The following is a 14,538-nucleotide window of genomic DNA, read 5'->3' as shown; positions in this document are numbered from 1 at the left end:
TAAGGAACTTACAGACAGAGCAGCCCAAGAGCCTACCAGCACCGTGAGTCCTGCTGAAAAGTATAGTTGGGGAAACTGAGGCTTGAGGAGGACAAGGTACCTACCCAAGGCCACACAACAAGCCCATAGCTGGGTCTCCTGACTCCCAGACTAGTTTTGGAGGAGATTAGGGATTGAAATGGCTCCATGCTGCCCCCGAGCCGTCCTGGTCCAAGCAGTTGGAGGTCACTTTGGAGGTGAATGTCCAAAGCAACACCAGAAGGGGGTTGTAAAGACTGAGGGAGTTTTTGGGCATAAGAACTCCCTGTACAGGCTTGCCCTATGGTATTTAGACGCCCTGGTGTTCCCGTGGCCATGCAGCTGTACCAGGGCCCCTTTCCTGGGGGGCTCTCATGGCCCCCACCCTGTGGCCCAGGCTTAGTCTGAGAACTCTCTCCCTCTGCTGGGCAGTCCCCACTGGGACAAGACCAAGAAATGACCACAAGATAGGTTACTGTGGTTGGCACAAAATCCCAGCTCAAGCAGACCCCGGCCCTATGAACAAGGCACAAGTGAGCCCCACTTGAGGAGGTACACAGAGGAGCAGAGTTGGGCTCTGCCTGTGTGACCTGGGACACTTTCTCCTCATCTCTGGGACTCAGTTTCCCTTGTGTATCGTAGTGGGGGCAGGGGGTGACTGAACTCTCTAGGCCCTTTTAAAATGACGCCCTTTGGCATCTAAGGGCCAGGTATCTGTGACGACACACATCTTTTCATCTGAGGAGCGGAGGTGGGGAGAAGGGAGGGGATGAGGGCCCAGCCAGGGTCCCAGAGGAGACCCTGGTGGGGAGGGAGGGTGGGAGGATGGCGATGGAACCTGACAGGTACTCGGACACACCTGTGGAGTGACTGGATGAGAGACAAGGAAAGGGATAACTGAGGCAGACGGCAGGACAGGAGAGCCGGTCTGCATTGCAACGTGGGTCTCCCACTGGGGGCAGATCACTGGTGTCTGCTCCTTCGTGTTGCTCCCAAGCCCTGACTGTGCTCTGGTTCTGCCGCTGTGGTCAAGGACTGTGTCCTATGGACTACTGCATCCCCACGCCCCAGCGCCGTGTCTGGCACATAGTAGGTGCTCAATATACCTGTTCAATGAAGGAATGATGACTGAATCAACTGTATAAATGATCAGAGGTCTCTTTATAGATGGGGAAACTGAGGCACAGAGAAGGGACCCGCCCCCAGGTGCCACAGAAAGGGGGGCTGCCACTCGAGACAGGCATCAGGCGAGTGGGGCTGGGGCACTCTTTAATCAAGTGACTCAGCGGCTGGCGTGGGCTGTGGAATTTCTAAACATCCCCTCACATCCTGAGAGAGCAGGCAACGGGAGAGAGCAAGCAGAGGGAAAGGAGGAAGAAAAACAAGAAACTTGGGGGAAAAGAAAGAGAGGAGGGAAAAAACTAAAATTGAAAACAGACGCACGCGTCCACCCTCCTGGCTCCACTGCCCCCCCCTCCTCCAGCTGGGCCAATCAGAGTCCGCCCTGCAGCCTTTCCCCCAAAGTGGGGGGTGGGGGGGGTCAGGGAAGCCCACAGTGGTGTGAGCACAGGGGCTGGCAGCCCGCAGTCCCTGCCTGCCCTGTCTGGGACCAGGACCCAGGATCGCTCTCTTGAGCAACTTGGAACTTGAGAGGAGGAGAACCACAAGGAGAGAGCAGCGGCTGCTCTGACCAGCGCTGCCCTCAGGGCAGCAGCCTGTGTGGAGCTACACAGCCAGCCAGATCCAGGGCGGCCCCTCCTGGCTACCCTGCTCCTCCCAAAGGATGCTTTGGGCGTGAGGCCACTCCTCACCCCTGCAGCCCCCTACCTCCTCCCTTCTGCCGAGGCTCCGGGAGCCTACAACGGTCCTTTTTGCTCTCCTACCCAGCTGCTGCCCCACTTCTGGCCAGCAAAGACTTTCTGATAACGGGACAGGGCAGTGAGGAGGACTTCCTGGAGGGGGTGACAGCTCAGAGCCCAGGACCTTGCCCACATTAGAAGGCATCAGCAGCAAGGTAAGTGCTCCTAGAGGGGGGAACTCCAGCTCCTTGCCCTGTCCCCTTACCCCAGCCTGTGCCTTCTGAAGTAGGTCAAAAAATGGAAAATATTTTTAACAAAACCAGATGGGAGGAGACCAGAGGCTCTGGGCAACATCGGACTGGAGGAACCCATTTTCTCCTCTCTGCTGCTTCGGCTGCTTCTGGGGCGGGTGGCCCAGGCCTCCGCAACCCTGCTTTCCCCTGCCCTTGTCAAGCAAACCCCAGAAGTTTCTTGGTGCCAGGCCCAGCGGGGGTCTCCAAAGCATTGCAGCGCCTGTTGGGGGTGGGGAGAGCAGGGAGGGAGTGAGAAGGAAATTGGGAGATGGCGAGCAGGGCACACGGAAAGGGGACCTAGCAGGGGACAGGCGACCTTAGAGACATAGCCCTGTCCCTGGGGCCAAGCCTTGTCCCTAAGAATCTGCCTGGCTTTAGGCCAGTCGGCAGCCAGGCAACCTCTGGGGTTTTAAATGGATTTGCAAATTTTCCAGATTCCTAAGATGTCCTTCCAAACCCCCAGTGGCTGGGAAAGTTCGAAGTCGAGGGGGCTGGGGCTTGGCAGGCCATGTTCATGCAGCTGGGGCTGGGGGTCTGGGATCCAGCCGTCAGATCTGGGGGCCCCTCTTGGAAGAAGGGGGCTCGACTGCGGGGCCCTTTCCCCTGGTCCCAGGCAGCTGCTCGGGCCTTCTGGACGTCTCCCTCCTTCCGCCCCTCTCCACTCTATCCTAAAACATGAAGTGGATCACGGTTCCTGCTGTGACCGTCCTGTATAGAAAGGTGCCTATAGAAAGCCCCAACTCCACCCTGCTGCCACTGAGTGACACTTAAGGGAAGGCCGGGACTGTGCAGAGTGCTTTATAAGTGTGATCTCATGTGACACGGACCAGCAACTCCAGAGGCAGGGCTGATTTTACTCCTGCCTTACGTGTGGGGAAACTGAGGCCCACAGCAGCCACAAAACTGTACCACACAGCTCCCTGCCCCATCTGTCCAAACTCGGTGCTTGTGTTCCTTTTCCTTTCAATCAGACCCCAGGAACCTCAGATGGAATGTGCACACTGTCGCCTGTAGACATGCCCTACATTTTCCCTTCAAGTATCCCTTCCCAGTCCACCTCCTCCAGGCAGCCTCCCAGGTTCTTCCATGCTTCCCAGTGTACTCCATGCCCTTCTCACTGGTGCCTTGTTGCTTGGCTCTTTCTTCCTGTTGGCGTTCTGTTTGCACATCAGAGTTCCTTCAGGCCCTGGGCTTCCCCATCCTGTGTTCGGCCCCTATGCCCCACACCAGCAATGGGGCCGAGGAAATGTGCTGGTGAAATGGAGGAGGGACTGGCTGAAGACCTTCTATTCTCAAGTGTGAGACCAGAGCCCAGGCCTCAGGTGCCCTTCCAGTATGTGTTTTTCTTTGTCAAACAGGGAGGCGTGTCCCTGCCCGCATCTCTGATCCCAAAGGTCACAAGCCGCTAGCGAGATCTGAAGTCACGTAGTCCTCCCCTGCCTCTGAGCTGGAGGGCCCTGACTGCACAACACCTGGGGACGGAAGGACCATGCTGGTCACTGTCATCGAGTGCTGACCCCGTGCCAGGTCTTTGGAATCAGTATGGTTCCCCCTGCTTTGCAGACAAGGGAACCAAGGCTTAGAGAAGCTAAGTGACTTTCCCAGGGTCACACCGTAGAGCTGGTATTTAGGCCGCAGTCTGCCTCAATCCCACCAGTCTCCATCCTCTCATGGAGCCTCTCCGGGGCTCCAGCGCCTTCAGCAGCAGAAAGCTCAGTGTCAGGCCTGACCTACTCCCAGGTTTGCCCAGCCCTGGCTTGGTCCTGAATGAGGGCCATCTGGTCAATACCCTCCCTTCCACAGCGCTCAGGCGGCCCTCCCTCCTCTGTGGGAAGAAGAGCTGAGACTTGTAATTGCCCACAGATGTGGGACAGTGGAAAGCACCATGGATTCAGAGTCAGGAGACCTCGCGCTTGCCCTGGCTCAACTCGGATCCATTGTGTGGCCAGCCTCAGGCCCGCACGTCTTCTTCCTGGGCTGCATCCGCGCACACCCGGAAGGCGGTGGGCACCACAGTTGAGCAATGCCAGGTCTGGGCTTCAGTTGACCACACATTAACCCTGATTCAGCCTCTGGCTGACTATGTGACCCTGGGCCAGTGCTCTGCCTCTCTGGCGTCAGTCTCCTGCCTCTCTGATGTCAGTCCCCAACGCTGTGAGCAGTGGGCAGTATGTAGGCTCCATGACCTTACAATGTAGGTAAAACATTTAGCACAGTCCCTGCACTTCCTGGGTTAGATCTAATGTCATCGGCTAAGAGAAGGCCACTCACTACTCTCCTGCTTCCTGCACAGAACAGCTTGGATGTGAATTGGTCTGTAATCTGCAAAGGGCTGTGCCCAAGGAAGGGACCTGGCCACCATGGGTATTCTAAAGGCTCACTTCCATCCTGTGGGAACAGTCTGGCTCCGAGAACAGGTGCCTTTGGGCTGAAGGAAGGGACTCTGGGCACTTTTCTCAGGACAGGCTACTGAGTGTGCTGAGGAGGGAGGAAGGAATGAGAGGGCCCCCAGACATCCCTGACACCCATCCCCTGCCTGCCCCATTTTTTTGCACATGGTTTGGCGCCCTGCGGTCCGTGGATTGTTGGAATGGGAAGAGATCTTCCTCCACTGGTTTCCGCAGCCCCCCACCCCAGGAGCCTCCCCGGGGTCAGAGTCCATAACACCTCAGTTGGAAGGCAGCGTGTACAGGGTGTTATAACAGGGACCAGCCCTCTCTGAGCCCTTCCATTGTGCTTTACATCCATTACCGCCAAGTTCACTGCTGTATTCCTCAGCACTTAGAACAGGCCTAGCATTCAGTAAATGCTTACATATTTGCTGAACTAATTTAATCATCGCATCAACCTCCAGGAGTGGATATAAATTCTTTCTATTTCACAGATGAGGAAATGCCCAGAGAGGCTAAGTCAGTTGCCCAAAGTCCCACCGCCAGGAAGTCGTGGAGCTGGGATGTGCGCCTGGGTGTTTCTGACTCCAGAGCCCTGATGAGAGGCTGGGTGAGGCTACCCCTGGGCATCCAGCATAAACCCTGAGAATGTGCCTCAGCTGTGGGGGCCCCCAGAGTTCCAGAGGGGGTCATCAGACCTTGGAACCCACCCTGTGTGTCTGCGGGTGAGTCAGTCCCTCTCCGGGCCTCAGATTTCCCGTCAGTAACACAGGGAGGTTGAACGAGATGATGTCTGAGCTCCTTCCAGCCTTAAAACAAGTCCAGGATTCTGGGCCGTGCCAGCCCAGATCGGCAGCCACACAAGCCCGGCTGTGTGCTCAGGGATCATGCGTGTTTAACTTCATGGTGCAAGGAGTTTCTTTTCTTACTCTTTTCCTACATGTTACAGAAAGCTGTCAGGATCAAAGACTGCTAATGGAAAACTGTTACCTGCAATAGCTAGGAAGAAGTTTCTGACAATTAAGAGCTACCTGTTCATGCCCTCAGTTTCTCAGGGAGCACCAGGATGCGCTCCCACAGACCCCGTGTGCCCATTGTCCTGGGATACTGACGGAGGAGGGTCAGGAGGCGTGCCTGCTAGGGTGTGCTTGTGGATGTTGTGCCCCTTCACAGCCCTTTCAATGTGGATTGTTTTTGAACCTCCTATGCTCTGATTTGAAGAGGAAGCAAGGCTTTGGCCCATGGTAGATGGACGAACGATAGGGTCCAGAGGAGAGGGAATGGATCAGAGACCCACCTCTGGTAGAGGGAGTGTAGAACTCACACACTTGTTGATTCCAGTGTAGAAAGTCTAATTTGAATCCCTCCGAAGACTTCAGGCCCCGAGCCCCCTAGGCAAAAGGGCTTCCTGAACCCTCAGGCTCTAGGACCACCCCTCTTCCCAGACGCTCTCTGGGCACCCCACCCTCTGTCTGGTGCAGGTGGTTGAAAAGTCAAACTGTATTGCTTTAGCTGCATTAATACCTTCTCTTCCCCTCACTTCAGATCAGAGCTATTTGATGTCTCAGGTGCCTGAAACTTTTCATCTGCAAGAGGTACCAGCTTCTCCACCTGTGATGGAAAGGGTTGTCCCTTGGGAGGTGGGGGCAGCAGGGCCAGGGGGTCAGACAGTTCCTGAAGGTTAGAGATGAAGAGGACTTTTGGTCCAACTTCTTTATTGGTTGGATGGGAGACCAGAGAGGGGGAGGATGGACTTCAGGTTACACAGAGTGGCAGCAATAGCACCGAGCCCAGGACCTGGCCTGCAGGCCTGGCCTTTTCTCTGCTGTCCGGGGCTCAGGCTGCGGCTCTCCCTGGGGTGAGGCCACAGGGCACACTGTGGGTTGAAGAGGAGCTACACTATCCCAACAACTGGTGGGAACCCCATTGGGTATTTTTGTGAACCACTGAGCCTTTGGTCACGCCAGTTCTTCATTTTGGCCATTATTTCCTTTTATGTAAAGTGGGGGGCAAGGAAGCAGCACATTAGCCTAGAGGTTCCACCCAGCTCTGCCCTCAGTCCCTGGGAGGACCTGGCAGGCACAGAGGGGCAGACGAACAGATGGGTGGATGATGGAAGGACTGATGGACAGACGGCCTCCCCTTGAGTCCAGGGGGCAAGAGTGACTTCATGAGCATGTAACCTGTGCAGTCACCGAGGCCTCTGTGCTTGAAAGGGCGCTGCACTTGAAACCCTTCATCATTTTTAACAAGGGGCTCTGCCTTGTCACTTTGCACTTGGCCCCACAAATCACACAGCTGGCCCTGTCAGGGAGTTCAGGCTGGGTCTGAGATGGCTGCACCCCCAAAAGTGCTCTCACTGCCTCCACTGTCCCCACTTTGAGCCATGCCCTCCCACAAAATGCCAACCTGCTCCCATCACTCTCCCTAGTGGAGGCCCCACCCCAAAGTGCTTGGAGTTGCGCCCTTATGGCCGCCCAGCCAGCAGTGAAACCTGCCCCCACTATCGGTGTCCTGGAAATGGGCTCCCTTGTGCCTCCAGGGCAAAGCCCAAATCCCGACCCAGCACCCCAAATCTTTCCCGAAGTGACCTCCACCCTCCTTCCCTGCCCATCACCTACCTCTTTGCCGAAGAGTCTGTTCTAGCCTGACAGCTCTCTCCTTGCCATCTCTCCCAGAGGCCTTCTTCCACAGAGCCCCTGTGGAATCCCCTTCCCTGGCATCATCTGCCAAAGAACCTATACCTGAAGGCCTAGCTCACTGCCACCCCGCCCCCTTCCCCCACCATCTCCACTGGGATAATCACAGTCATAATAGTTACCATCCACTCAGCGCCATGATATCTCAGGTGCATGATATCTCACCATCTTTAACTCTCAGAGCAGTGGAAAGGGGAGTCGCTTACTCCATTTTCCAGGAAATTGGGACTCAAGGAAGTTAAACTCAGAGGTCACACAGTTAGGAGAGAGTTGGACTGGCACTTGGCTCCGGATTAAGTGGCTTCAAGCTGGGACTGCCACCTTGACCTGGCTGGGATCCCATGTACTTCCAGTGTCCTGGGTGGCAGCAGGCACAGCATGGTGGCACTGGAGTTCCCTTTGTTCTGCCCCCTCACCCGCCTGTCCCATCACCTCCCTGGGGGGGAAGGGTCATCACCGCCTGCCCATCCCAGTTCCCCAGCCTAGTGAGTTTTGAGTCATCAGGGGGCAGCTGAGGCCTCAGGCCTGAGGGCCAGAAGAGTTGACCCTACATAGCCATGAGATCTTTTGTGCTGTGTAAGCATCTGTTGAGCACCTACTGTAAACCTAATCCCTTCTTAGGAACTTGGAGACATCCCTACAAAATTTCCTCAATTGTGGGCAAATTAAGGGACTAAGACAAAGGGACAGGAAAGAGCTCATTGACAGACAGTGGGCCGGGGGTCATCAAACTTGAGTTCTGGTCCAGGGTGGGCCCCTGAATCCCCAATTACCTGGGAGGAGACACCCCACCACCATCCCAGCTGAGCCTGCTGACAATACCACCACCACCAGCAGCGCCCCTTCCTGAGGAGCCCTTCTGGGGAGGGGCTTTCCCGCCACCCCATTTATCACACGCATCCCTTTGCTGACAAGTCTAGCCAGCAGGGTCTCGGCTGTATGCTCAGTGCCAAGTGAGTGAGTGAGTGAGTGAGTGAGTGACTTACTCTCCCATGAGCGAATAAAGAGTAATAATAACGTGACCACTGACTTTGCAGAGGGCTGTGTGCCAGGCCCTGCTCCAAACATTTTACTTGTATTAACTCATTCGAGGCCTCCACAAGCCCCTGCTCACAGATCAGTAAAACCGAGGCACGGAGAGGCTGAGTGATAGTAAATGGGAGAATCGGGGGGTTAGTGACTGAAGAATCGGGTGCAGGAGCGGATGCAGAGGCAGCCAGAGGGAAAGGAGACGTGGGAGCTTTCTCCCCTGTGGCTCTGCTGCCCAGGAGGGCGCTGAGGGGAATCTCAATGCTCCGTAATTGGCACCAATTAATAGTTAGCTACCCCAGACCCGTCTTCGGGCTCTGGGCTGGTGGGGGAAGGCCGCGTGCTGGCGGGTCAGTACCAATGGCCTGAGGCCTGCCTGCCCCTGCCCACTTGGCTCTGAGAACCCATTCTGTGTGCGGCCCCCACCCAGGCCCAGGGCTGATCCGGGGCTGGCAGCAGCCCGGGAACAGAAGGTTTGCTTGTCTGCGCCTGCCGCACCCCCACCCCCTCCCCAGCCTCAGCCTGGGACCCCTCTCAGGGGCTCCTTTGGCTGCCAGGCCCTGGCGCTCTTCGTTGCCATGGCACCACCGGAGATGAGGCTCTGGGGGGTGGGGTGTGAGGCAGGACAGCCGAGGGATGGCAGAGGCCTGGAACTCTGTAGCTGCAGGGAGAGGCCCAGGCCTTCTGTGCACAGTGGTAGGGGGTGCTGGGGCCCCTGCAGGGGCAGGCCTGGACCCTGAGCACAGAGGGCCGATGGCAGAGCTGCCTGGAGGCTCCTAGCCTGCCTGCCTGGATGCTCCACCTTGGAGGACAGGCCTGAGGGCAGACCAGAGCCCCGGTTTGGGCACTGCCCCTGACAGACATGTCCTCAGGAAGGACTCCTCTCCTCAACCTTTGTGCCAGCCCACAGGCTCTGCAGCGAAGTTGCAGAAATCTTCTGAGTTCTATCCCTAGCTTCACCTTCAAATTCCTGAGTGAGCTGGGGTAGACCCCTTGGTCACTGTACACCTCAGTGAGGGGAGAGACAGGACTATGACCTCTGAGGTTCCTTCTATCCCTGGTTAGGGTGAACTCTCTGTGAACAGATCTGCTTTGGGGCAAGAGATGAGCAGTCTCACATGGCCGCTACGAGTGCAGGTTTGGAGTCAGAAGAGCTTGAGTCTGCATTCCAGCCCCACTGCCGATGGGCTGTGTGACCTCGGGCAAGTCAGCAAATCTCTCTGAGAACCTGTTTCCTCCTCTGTGAAATGAAAATAATGACTGTATGCACCTCGCAGAATTGTTGTGGAGATAAAACAAAACCCCCAAGTCCTCTCATTTAGCAGAGTGCCTAGTCCCAAATTCATAGGTTCTGTTTGTTTTTCAGACTGTGGGGGCAACAAAGAAGAAGAAAGATGTCCTAGGGTGGTGGGCCGGTTGGTGGAAAGAAGCAGGACCAGTGAGTAGAGGATGCAGTGAGGCAGATGGCACTCAGTGTAGTGACTTTTTTCAAAGAGCCTAACATCTGGGGATCCTGAACTGGCCAAGGATGGAATGGGTCCCACGTGAGGTGGTGAGATCCCTGTCACAGGGAGGTGTACAAGGATAGACTAGACAACACATCCCTTTGTTTGCAGGGAGTGTAGGGGAGATGTAAGTAGGGAGTATGTATGGCCTCTCCCAACCCTGAGATCATAGGGCTCTGTGAAAGATGGTGTGACTGTCTCCCTCCGTGTTTGCCAGCTTTAGCTTCACCCAGCCGAAAGGAGAGCACAGACCGAAAGGAGGTCAAGAAAAGAGGGTGAAAGCGCAAGGTTGCTGACTCGTGTACTGGGCTCGTACTAGGTGCCAGTCACCTTTGCCGCCTGCCTTAGCCTGTCACCTGGGCGTTGAGCCTGTGTGCTCTGGGGTCAGTCTGCCCAGGATTGAGCACTGGCTTCATTGCTGCCCAGCTCCACGACCTTGGGCAAATGACTTAACCTCTGTGTGCCTCACTTTCCCTGCCTGTAAAATGGAGAAGCCTCATGGACTGCTCTAAGGTCATTCGCATAAAGGGCTCAGCCTAGGTGGTGGGTGATACGAAGTAAATCAGGGGCAACTATTATTATTCTTGTGGTTATTGTCAAGGCCTTCTAAGTCCTTATTCTTTTCTGAAGGGGCTGTTGGGGGCCCATATGGGATCCAGAGGATTCTGACCTAGGGGTCCCCTGGGCCTGGGCAGAGCCAGGCTCTATGGCCCGCAGGCTGGCCATGGGGATGAGCAGGGAGTCCAGTGACCCGCCTGGGGAGGCAGGAAGCATTTGCTCTGCAGGCAGGTGGACAGGGGCATGCAGCTGGCCTCCCTTCCTCACTGACCTCCTTCTCGGGCTGGTTCCCAGCCTGTGTGGGAACCCAGGCCCACTCCTCTGGGTCACCAGAGGCCGTGAGGCACACACTGAGTGGTTTCCCACGAGCTGTTCCAACAAGTGGGGCCTGCGTGGCTCCCCTACCCCCAAGCACTCACACCCTGGTGGTTGAGGGGGTGTTTGGTAGGAGGGGGCTCAGGCTGGGAGGATCAGTCTGTTCTTTATCAGCCTGGCTCTGATCCAGACAGATGTTTCATTTTATTTTGAACTTCCAGAAAATAGGTCATTTCTTTCCATTGTGTCCCTGGGGAGGCCTCCTGGGGAGAGGAGCAGGGAGTGAGTGTGAGTGTGGGGAGCTCACATAGGCTCTGGGGAGCTGGGGGTGCAGCAACCTCCCTCCCTCAGTCATGATGAGCTGTCTGCAGCGCCGGGGCGTGAAGGTCCCTAGAGGCTGGGCCAAGGAGCCGGCCTCTGCAGTCGTCCCCCCTTATCCACAAGAGACACAATACGCTCCCCATCCTCAAGTGGAGCCTGAACCCTACATTGTACCGAACCCTACATATGCTGTGTGTTCCCCTACACATCCATACCTATGAAAAAGTAATGTATCCATCAGGCATGGTAACAGAGTAGCAATAGCTAAGAATAAAATAGAACAATTACAACAATGTACAGGGTCCTGCAGAAGTAGCACCTGCGTGAGTGTGGTCGTCAGTAGGGTGATAATACAGGTGTAATAATTTATAGTCTTAATCTTATCATTTCACCTAAAATGTCAGATGGTGTGTGTGAGTGTGACAGTGTTAAGTTACAGAATTACGTGCTTATGATTTTGTAATAAAAGGGTTTGTAAATAAAAGGGGCGTTATTTGTGCCGGACTGTGTTCTGTGAGAAAAGACAGGTGACTGTGGCCTGTCTCTCTGGCAACTGACCTGATGATGACTGAAACAGCTCCTAGGTGACCAACGGGCTGGGAGCACACACCTCCTGGAGACACTGGGCAAAAGGATGATTCATGTCCTGGGTGGGATGGAGGGGGACAGAGTGAGGTTTTTGCCCCAATACTCAGAACGGTGCACAATTTAAAACTTAGGAATTGCTTGTTTCTGGAATTTTTCACTCAATGTTTTTGAACTGTGGGTAACAAACTGTGGGAAGCACAACGGGGAATAAGAGAGGACGACTGTCCCTGGGGGTCATGGAGAGTCATGGAGGTGCCAGGGAAGGACAGGGTCAGACAGATATTTCAGAAAGGTTGAGGTGTGAGAAAAGGTAGGAAAGGACAGACTGGGGGTGAGGAGATGGGAGGAGGGGATGCAGGGGGCAGCCCGAGGCCACGATGCTTGTGCTGGAGCGGGCAGGAGTAGGGGGATCAGAATGGTGGTCCACGAAACTGGTATTCTTCTTCTACCCACTTGGACACCCAGAACAGCTAGAGCCCATGCCAGCCCCCATTGAGCCAATCACTGCTATTTTTTTGGGGGAACCCCAAAAGCACCTGGGAAACACGGAGGTCCTGAGGATCTAGAAGCAGCATGGTGGCGCGTTGGGCCTGGGTGATCAGGCTGCAGTGCTGTGTGTTTTGGGCCAAGATGCTCTCCCTCTCTGGCTGCAGCATGATCCCGAGGCTTTGGGGAGAGTCATCATGTGTGGGTGGAATGCTGAGTCTTCCCCAACAGGTAGAATTGGGGCATAGGGTTGAGGGGGGCAGGTGGGAGCCCCACAGCCTCAGCCCCTTCCCAGGTTTCTACCACCCACCTGTAATGGTCTCTGCGCCCAACGGACCCTGCTCTCCTGACTGGCCCCCATGCTGCAAGATCACACTTGCATCTCAGCCCACTTGGGGTGAAGCCACATGGGCCACATTCTGGCCACATCCAGCTTGTGCCGCCATCACTGTCGTACTTTCCTGGCTGCTGGCGGGAGGACTCAGTTTCTGGCTCCAGATACCTCTTGCCCCCACACACTCCCAGGCCTGGAGCTGGCCGCCTTCTGCAAGCTGAGTCATGACATCCCGGCCAGGGCCCCTCCCTAGCACCCTACCCCCACCCTTCCCCAGCACTCCAACTCGGCACAGCTGCCTTCCCGAGCAGGTCCTGGAAGTGCTTCCAGGACAGCCCTGCCCATCCCGTGTGCAGATGGGGAAACCGAGGCTCAGAGAGGGGCAGGACTGCACTACAAGTGGGTGACAGAGCAGATACTCGAACCCACATCCCCTTGCTCCCAGCCAGGGATCTGTCCCCTGAATTTTGTCCCAGAGACTGAGTGGCCCTGGTGTGGACAGAGAACTAGCCTGCTGGTAGGAGACCAGGGTCTGTCCCATTTCTGCCAGCAACTTAACAAGTCACTCCTCTGACCCTCAGTCTCTGGACCCAGCTTGGCTGGGACAGTGCAGGAAAAGCAACTTTGATATAACAGAGAGGGGTGCAGCGGGGTGGGGGGGTACACTGGGGAGGGAGGGGCAGCAGCTGTCATCTGAACTCTGGAGCCTTGAGCCCCACTCACACCTGAGGCGGGGCTGGAGGTGAGGGCTGCCCAGTGGCCACCTGAGCCCAGTCAAGACCCTGGGGACTTCCCTGTTCTTCTCTCAGGCTCAGTCTGCTCATCTGTATGACGGGGCGAGGAAGGGGGGTGGAGCGAGTAGGTGATCCCCGAGGGCTGTGGAGCGCCGGCATTCTAAGACTAACCCCAAGACTCTGTGGCCAGGCCTCCTCCTCCCTCTGGCATCTTATTTATTCAGAGCATCCCTGGCCCGAGACGGAGACAGGCTGGCCCAAGCACCCCCTCCTCCTTGAAGCAGGGCTGCCTCCCATCCCCATCTCGCTTCTATTTCTGCCCAGCTGTTCCCCGCCACCAGACTGAGTGTCCCTCTGTTCCCTCAGGTGCCCACGGCCCCTCCACATCCTCGACCAGCCCAGTGGCAGATCCTAATCCTGCTCCTCTGCTTTGCTTGCATCTCCGAAAATGGCACTGCCCCCTGCATACACACACCAAGCCAGAAATAGGGGTAGGCTCATTTATGATACCTCTTTCTTCAGCACCCCCAACATCTAATCAACAGGTCCTGTCATTCTCAGCTAAATAAACCTCAGACCCATCTGTTTCTATCAGTTTTGCCACCCTCTCCCCAGCTCAAACCAAGCAAACAGAGAAGTGGAGGCGGAGCTCTCCGCCTCGGCTCCATCTCTGCTCTCTGCTCCTAGGTGAGTGCCTTAAGTGCACGCTGCCTCAGTTTCCCCACCTAAAACAGGAATGATCATTGCATCTATCTCGTGGAGTTGGCGGAGGAGCAAGTGGGCCGATACATGTCAAGTGCTTCAAGCAGCACCTGGTGCAGCAAACGCACAGCACGCCGGCTCTGTGGCCAGTCTGTGAGCGCACATGGATGTGCATTCCAGGGAGCCTGGGGTCCCTGGTGTCCACGCTCTGTGTGCGTGTTGTATGTGCACAGGTTGTTTGTCCTGGGTAAACACGCAATGTGCCGCACACACGTGCACCTCACGTGGGCATTGGGAGAGTACACAGGCGGCGATCTGTGCTGTGTACGTGTGTGCTGGGCACAGTGGGAGCTGTGTGCATGTGTGTTTTGCGGGGGCGTGCACTTGTCGAGTGCCTGCGTGAGGGCCGGCACACACATGGCCTGCAGCACGCTGTGCTCCCGAGGAGTGTGTGAATGAGTGCGTAGGCGATCTGTGCTGCGTGTGCATGTGCTCGCGCGGTGGGCAGGCCCCCCCGCCCCCGCGGCCCCGCCGGCTCCCTCCCTCCCTGGCCTGCCTGTGTCGTGGGAGCCTCAGGACCCCAAGGGAGGGAAGCTGCTGCTGGCGGATGTGGCCAAGATGGACTGGATTTATTTAGATTAAGGCGGTGGGAAAGGAGTGGAGGTTTGTGTGTGCAGGAAGGAGAGAAGGCTGGGGCTCTGAGAGAGGCTCCTCAAACACACCTGCTACCCTGGACTTGGGGCCCTCAGTCTGTTCCCCCAAGGGGG

The 14,538-nt window shown here is 56.3% G+C and overlaps 1 protein-coding gene across 3 annotated transcripts in view; it reads left to right on the top strand.

The window, feature by feature from the left end:
* The first annotated feature begins 1,491 nt into the window (after positions 1 to 1,491).
* The window catches only part of PDGFRB (platelet derived growth factor receptor beta), a 36,319-nt gene continuing 23,272 nt past the window's right edge, over positions 1,492 to 14,538 (top strand). Inside the window, exons 1-2 of one of the 3 annotated variants that reach the window (XM_071221810.1) lie at positions 1,492 to 2,032; positions 13,615 to 13,756. The gene's annotated coding sequence lies outside the window, so the exon portion shown is untranslated. The remainder of the gene's footprint in view (positions 2,033 to 13,614; positions 13,757 to 14,538) is intronic. The other 2 variants (XM_045185120.3, XM_024576904.4) reach the window with 2 other exon arrangements.

Source organism: Desmodus rotundus, chromosome 6 (genome assembly GCF_022682495.2).
Source record: "Desmodus rotundus isolate HL8 chromosome 6, HLdesRot8A.1, whole genome shotgun sequence".
Taxonomy (NCBI): Eukaryota; Metazoa; Chordata; class Mammalia; order Chiroptera; family Phyllostomidae; genus Desmodus; species Desmodus rotundus.
This window is presented reverse-complemented; position numbering and strand designations above follow the sequence as displayed.